Source organism: Phyllobates terribilis, unplaced genomic scaffold (genome assembly GCF_046119375.1).
Source record: "Phyllobates terribilis strain yellow unplaced genomic scaffold, ASM4611937v1 Scaffold_5688__1_contigs__length_49896, whole genome shotgun sequence".
Classification (NCBI taxonomy): Eukaryota; Metazoa; Chordata; class Amphibia; order Anura; family Dendrobatidae; genus Phyllobates; species Phyllobates terribilis.
Genome location: NW_027368433.1, coordinates 12,501 through 20,000, shown reverse-complemented (window position 1 = coordinate 20,000; position 7,500 = coordinate 12,501).

Sequence of the window (7,500 nt, the reverse complement as noted above, 5' to 3'; positions counted from 1 at the left end):
CTCTTCCCGCTCGCGCCCGTAACCTCAAAGGGATGCCCGAGCGGCTTTTCTTCCCAGGGCTGCTCCCCGCCCAGGGCGGGAGCGCAGGGGGATCCCAGGTCGGCCTTTCACCGTACTCCCTACCTCTTGGCCCTCGTTCCTTCTCCCGTTCTCCATCTAACCCCTTGGCTCTGGGGTTTCCGCTCTCCCTCTCTCACTCTCTCTCCTGCTCCCTGGCCGAGCCGCCTGGGAGGACGAGGGTCGAGGGGGAAGGCAACGGTCGGGCTGGGGCACACCGCACGGTGAGAACCCCCTTCGCCTGCCTCCACACCTCTGTCGTCCTCCCCACTGACGTAGGGGCTCGGGAAAAGACTGGAAATCGCGAAGCTCGGCAGTGGCGCGGAGAGGCCACCCACCGCCGCCGCTGTCGCCACCGCCGCGGAGGCCGCCCTTTCGGACACGAGGGGCAGCGCGAGCCTCCGCTGGCCGGGTACGCATCTGGAAGAAAAGGGCCGCCCTCGGAGAAGATCGCTGTGCTTCCCCGCACAGGGAGCGATTCGGACGACGGGCCCCCACGCCTGGCTGGGTGGGCGCCCCGCCGTTCGCCCGTACGGGTCGTCGGACCACTGCCTTCGCTCGGTTCGGGTCAAACTCCCCACGGCTCGGCCACCTCCGCAGACGGGAGGCGAGGCCGGCATGCGCGCCCAAAGATAGGTGTCGGAAGCCCGGGGGTAGAGGAGGAAGGGGACCGCTCACCTTAAGCCAGCGCGGGCTCCAAAGCCCGGGCCGAGCGAGCGGCGCCACCTCCCCACCCGGGAGCGCTGCGCCAGATCGATCGGAGGAAGAGCAGGGGTGCATGTAGGGACTTGCCCAAGTACGGAGGCTGCAAACCCCTGTCGTCGGGAGATACGTGCCCACGAGTCCTGGAAGCGCGACTCGGGTACAGGCGCCCTTGCGGGGGGGTACTGGATGTGGAACAGCACTGGGGTCGAAGCCACAAAAGCATCCGCCCTCATGGAGCCTCTCCTCGGCCTAAAAATCCAGATTTTAGCCTTGACGGCGCCCCCATGTGGAGAACCAGGGCCCGCGGGGGGGTCTGGCCAGGCTCACTTCAACCCAGGAACACCTCTCTGACTTGGGATAGGCGACCGGCAAAAGTCCCCCCACGCAGCTGCGGAAGCCTGGGTTCAGCCAAGGTGCAGACCTCCAGCCGAACAGGGACTCATAGCCAAAACGCATACCCAGGCCTACGGAGGTGAAAACCAGCTTAAATGAGTCGAAATGTGTCGGGGCTGAGAGGTACCTCTCTCTCATATATTCTGCCGGTGGTGTGCAAAACTGGGTCTTTGCATGGAGTGTCACCCTATACCCACTTTAGGGACGCATGCAAAAAAGTGCCCGATCGCCTGGAACTGTCAGGCGGATTCGGCTCCCTGGAATTTCCTCATTCTGGTTCTTTTTCACTTTTTGTCTCTTTTGCGACATCTAGTGGGCAGGCTGCATTACTGCAACCGGGGACACCTCAAAACGCTTGGAACTGGGGAGCGGGCTCAATTTACAAACGTTTTGCGGGTCCTGGAAGTCAAAATTGTGACTTCTGAAAACGACTAAGTATCAAGGACTCATCGCGCGAATCGCTCTGGAACTGAAATCGGATGCGCGCACTGACATGCTCCCCTCTCTGGAAGTCTGACACATGTGTGAAAATTTTCGAAGTCCCCAAAAATTTTTTTTTTCAACTTTTTTTCAATTTTCCCCCTGTGGGATATATATTTTACCCACACTTTTGGAGCCCTCCTGGGATGCCCTCTAACATACTAGAACCTCATTTTGTGGAAGTTTTCACAAAATTGTGAAATTTTCCAAAAAGTCAGAAATTTTGCAAAAACGACTAAGTATCAAGGACTCATCGCGCGAATCGCTCTGGAACTGAAATCGGATGCGCGCACTGACATGCTCCCCTCTCTGGAAGTCTGACACATGTGTGAAAATTTTCTAAGTCCCCAAAAATTTTTTTTTTCAACTTTTTTTCAATTTTCCCCCTGTGGGATATATATTTTACCCACACTTTTGGAGCCCTCCTGGGATGCCCTCTAACATACTAGAACCTCATTTTGTGGAAGTTTTCACAAAATTGTGAAATTTTCAAAAAAGTCAGAAATTTTGCAAAAACGACTAAGTATCAAGGACTCATCGCGCGAATCGCTCTGGAACTGAAATCGGATGCGCGCACTGACATGCTCCCCTCTCTGGAAGTCTGACACATGTGTGAAAATTTTCTAAGTCCCCAAAAATTTTTTTTTTCAACTTTTTTTCAATTTTCCCCCTGTGGGATATATATTTTACCCACACTTTTGGAGCCCTCCTGGGATGCCCTCTAACATACTAGAACCTCATTTTGTGGAAGTTTTCACAAAATTGTGAAATTTTCAAAAAGTCAGAAATTTTGCCAAAAACGACTAAGTATCAAGGACTCATCGCGCGAATCGCTCTGGAACTGAAATCGGATGCGCGCACTGACACGCTCCCCTGTCTGGAAGTCTGACACATGTGTGAAAATTTTCTAAGTCCCCAAAAATTTTTTTTTTCAACTTTTTTTCAATTTTCCCCCTGTGGGATATATATTTTACCCACACTTTTGGAGCCCTCCTGGGATGCCCTCTAACATACTAGAACCTCATTTTGTGGAAGTTTTCACAAAATTGTGAAATTTTCCAAAAAGTCAGAAATTTTGCAAAAACGACTAAGTATCAAGGACTCATCGCGCGAATCGCTCTGGAACTGAAATCGGATGCGCGCACTGACACGCTCCCCTGTCTGGAAGTCTGACAAAAGTTGAAAAATTTTCTAAGTCCCCAAAAATTTTTTTTTTCAACTTTTTTTCAATTTTCCCCCTGTGGGATATATATTTTACCCACACTTTTGGAGCCCTCCTGGGATGCCCTCTAACATACTAGAACCTCATTTTGTGGAAGTTTTCACAAAATTGTGAAATTTTCAAAAAGTCAGAAATTTTGCCAAAAACGACTAAGTATCAAGGACTCATCGCGCGAATCGCTCTGGAACTGAAATCGGATGCGCGCACTGACACGCTCCCCTGTCTGGAAGTCTGACACATGTGTGAAAATTTTCTAAGTCCCCAAAAATTTTTTTTTTCAACTTTTTTTCAATTTTCCCCCTGTGGGATATATATTTTACCCACACTTTTGGAGCCCTCCTGGGATGCCCTCTAACATACTAGAACCTCATTTTGTGGAAGTTTTCACAAAATTGTGAAATTTTCAAAAAGTCAGAAATTTTGCCAAAAACGACTAAGTATCAAGGACTCATCGCGCGAATCGCTCTGGAACTGAAATCGGATGCGCGCACTGACACGCTCCCCTGTCTGGAAGTCTGACAAAAGTTGAAAAATTTTCTAAGTCCCCAAAAATTTTTTTTTTCAACTTTTTTTCAATTTTCCCCCTGTGGGATATATATTTTACCCACACTTTTGGAGCCCTCCTGGGATGCCCTCTAACATACTAGAACCTCATTTTGTGGAAGTTTTCACAAAATTGTGAAATTTTCCAAAAAGTCAGAAATTTTGCAAAAACGACTAAGTATCAAGGACTCATCGCGCGAATCGCTCTGGAACTGAAATCGGATGCGCGCACTGACATGCTCCCCTCTCTGGAAGTCTGACACATGTGTGAAAATTTTCTAAGTCCCCAAAAATTTTTTTTTTCAACTTTTTTTCAATTTTCCCCCTGTGGGATATATATTTTACCCACACTTTTGGAGCCCTCCTGGGATGCCCTCTAACATACTAGAACCTCATTTTGTGGAAGTTTTCACAAAATTGTGAAATTTTCAAAAAGTCAGAAATTTTGCCAAAAACGACTAAGTATCAAGGACTCATCGCGCGAATCGCTCTGGAACTGAAATCGGATGCGCGCACTGACACGCTCCCCTGTCTGGAAGTCTGACACATGTGTGAAAATTTTCTAAGTCCCCAAAAATTTTTTTTTTCAACTTTTTTTCAATTTTCCCCCTGTGGGATATATATTTTACCCACACTTTTGGAGCCCTCCTGGGATGCCCTCTAACATACTAGAACCTCATTTTGTGGAAGTTTTCACAAAATTGTGAAATTTTCAAAAAGTCAGAAATTTTGCCAAAAACGACTAAGTATCAAGGACTCATCGCGCGAATCGCTCTGGAACTGAAATCGGATGCGCGCACTGACACGCTCCCCTGTCTGGAAGTCTGACACATGTGTGAAAATTTTCTAAGTCCCCAAAAATTTTTTTTTTCAACTTTTTTTCAATTTTCCCCCTGTGGGATATATATTTTACCCACACTTTTGGAGCCCTCCTGGGATGCCCTCTAACATACTAGAACCTCATTTTGTGGAAGTTTTCACAAAATTGTGAAATTTTCCAAAAAGTCAGAAATTTTGCAAAAACGACTAAGTATCAAGGACTCATCGCGCGAATCGCTCTGGAACTGAAATCGGATGCGCGCACTGACACGCTCCCCTGTCTGGAAGTCTGACAAAAGTTGAAAAATTTTCTAAGTCCCCAAAAATTTTTTTTTTCAACTTTTTTTCAATTTTCCCCCTGTGGGATATATATTTTACCCACACTTTTGGAGCCCTCCTGGGATGCCCTCTAACATACTAGAACCTCATTTTGTGGAAGTTTTCACAAAATTGTGAAATTTTCCAAAAAGTCAGAAATTTTGCAAAAACGACTAAGTATCAAGGACTCATCGCGCGAATCGCTCTGGAACTGAAATCGGATGCGCGCACTGACATGCTCCCCTCTCTGGAAGTCTGACACATGTGTGAAAATTTTCTAAGTCCCCAAAAATTTTTTTTTTCAACTTTTTTTCAATTTTCCCCCTGTGGGATATATATTTTACCCACACTTTTGGAGCCCTCCTGGGATGCCCTCTAACATACTAGAACCTCATTTTGTGGAAGTTTTCACAAAATTGTGAAATTTTCAAAAAGTCAGAAATTTTGCCAAAAACGACTAAGTATCAAGGACTCATCGCGCGAATCGCTCTGGAACTGAAATCGGATGCGCGCACTGACACGCTCCCCTGTCTGGAAGTCTGACACATGTGTGAAAATTTTCTAAGTCCCCAAAAATTTTTTTTTTCAACTTTTTTTCAATTTTCCCCCTGTGGGATATATATTTTACCCACACTTTTGGAGCCCTCCTGGGATGCCCTCTAACATACTAGAACCTCATTTTGTGGAAGTTTTCACAAAATTGTGAAATTTTCAAAAAGTCAGAAATTTTGCCAAAAACGACTAAGTATCAAGGACTCATCGCGCGAATCGCTCTGGAACTGAAATCGGATGCGCGCACTGACACGCTCCCCTGTCTGGAAGTCTGACAAAAGTTGAAAAATTTTCTAAGTCCCCAAAAATTTTTTTTTTCAACTTTTTTTCAATTTTCCCCCTGTGGGATATATATTTTACCCACACTTTTGGAGCCCTCCTGGGATGCCCTCTAACATACTAGAACCTCATTTTGTGGAAGTTTTCACAAAATTGTGAAATTTTCAAAAAAGTCAGAAATTTTGCAAAAACGACTAAGTATCAAGGACTCATCGCGCGAATCGCTCTGGAACTGAAATCGGATGCGCGCACTGACATGCTCCCCTCTCTGGAAGTCTGACACATGTGTGAAAATTTTCTAAGTCCCCAAAAATTTTTTTTTTCAACTTTTTTTCAATTTTCCCCCTGTGGGATATATATTTTACCCACACTTTTGGAGCCCTCCTGGGATGCCCTCTAACATACTAGAACCTCATTTTGTGGAAGTTTTCACAAAATTGTGAAATTTTCAAAAAGTCAGAAATTTTGCCAAAAACGACTAAGTATCAAGGACTCATCGCGCGAATCGCTCTGGAACTGAAATCGGATGCGCGCACTGACACGCTCCCCTGTCTGGAAGTCTGACACATGTGTGAAAATTTTCTAAGTCCCCAAAAATTTTTTTTTTCAACTTTTTTTCAATTTTCCCCCTGTGGGATATATATTTTACCCACACTTTTGGAGCCCTCCTGGGATGCCCTCTAACATACTAGAACCTCATTTTGTGGAAGTTTTCACAAAATTGTGAAATTTTCAAAAAGTCAGAAATTTTGCCAAAAACGACTAAGTATCAAGGACTCATCGCGCGAATCGCTCTGGAACTGAAATCGGATGCGCGCACTGACACGCTCCCCTGTCTGGAAGTCTGACAAAAGTTGAAAAATTTTCTAAGTCCCCAAAAATTTTTTTTTTCAACTTTTTTTCAATTTTCCCCCTGTGGGATATATATTTTACCCACACTTTTGGAGCCCTCCTGGGATGCCCTCTAACATACTAGAACCTCATTTTGTGGAAGTTTTCACAAAATTGTGAAATTTTCCAAAAAGTCAGAAATTTTGCAAAAACGACTAAGTATCAAGGACTCATCGCGCGAATCGCTCTGGAACTGAAATCGGATGCGCGCACTGACACGCTCCCCTGTCTGGAAGTCTGACAAAAGTTGAAAAATTTTCTAAGTCCCCAAAAATTTTTTTTTTCAACTTTTTTTCAATTTTCCCCCTGTGGGATATATATTTTACCCACACTTTTGGAGCCCTCCTGGGATGCCCTCTAACATACTAGAACCTCATTTTGTGGAAGTTTTCACAAAATTGTGAAATTTTCAAAAAGTCAGAAATTTTGCCAAAAACGACTAAGTATCAAGGACTCATCGCGCGAATCGCTCTGGAACTGAAATCGGATGCGCGCACTGACACGCTCCCCTGTCTGGAAGTCTGACAAAAGTTGAAAAATTTTCTAAGTCCCCAAAAATTTTTTTTTTCAACTTTTTTTCAATTTTCCCCCTGTGGGATATATATTTTACCCACACTTTTGGAGCCCTCCTGGGATGCCCTCTAACATACTAGAACCTCATTTTGTGGAAGTTTTCACAAAATTGTGAAATTTTCCAAAAAGTCAGAAATTTTGCAAAAACGACTAAGTATCAAGGACTCATCGCGCGAATCGCTCTGGAACTGAAATCGGATGCGCGCACTGACACGCTCCCCTGTCTGGAAGTCTGACAAAAGTTGAAAAATTTTCTAAGTCCCCAAAAATTTTTTTTTTCAACTTTTTTTCAATTTTCCCCCTGTGGGATATATATTTTACCCACACTTTTGGAGCCCTCCTGGGATGCCCTCTAACATACTAGAACCTCATTTTGTGGAAGTTTTCACAAAATTGTGAAATTTTCCAAAAAGTCAGAAATTTTGCAAAAACGACTAAGTATCAAGGACTCATCGCGCGAATCGCTCTGGAACTGAAATCGGATGCGCGCACTGACACGCTCCCCTGTCTGGAAGTCTGACAAAAGTTGAAAAATTTTCTAAGTCCCCAAAAATTTTTTTTTTCAACTTTTTTTCAATTTTCCCCCTGTGGGATATATATTTTACCCACACTTTTGGAGCCCTCCTGGGATGCCCTCTAACATACTAGAACCTCATTTTGTGGAAGTT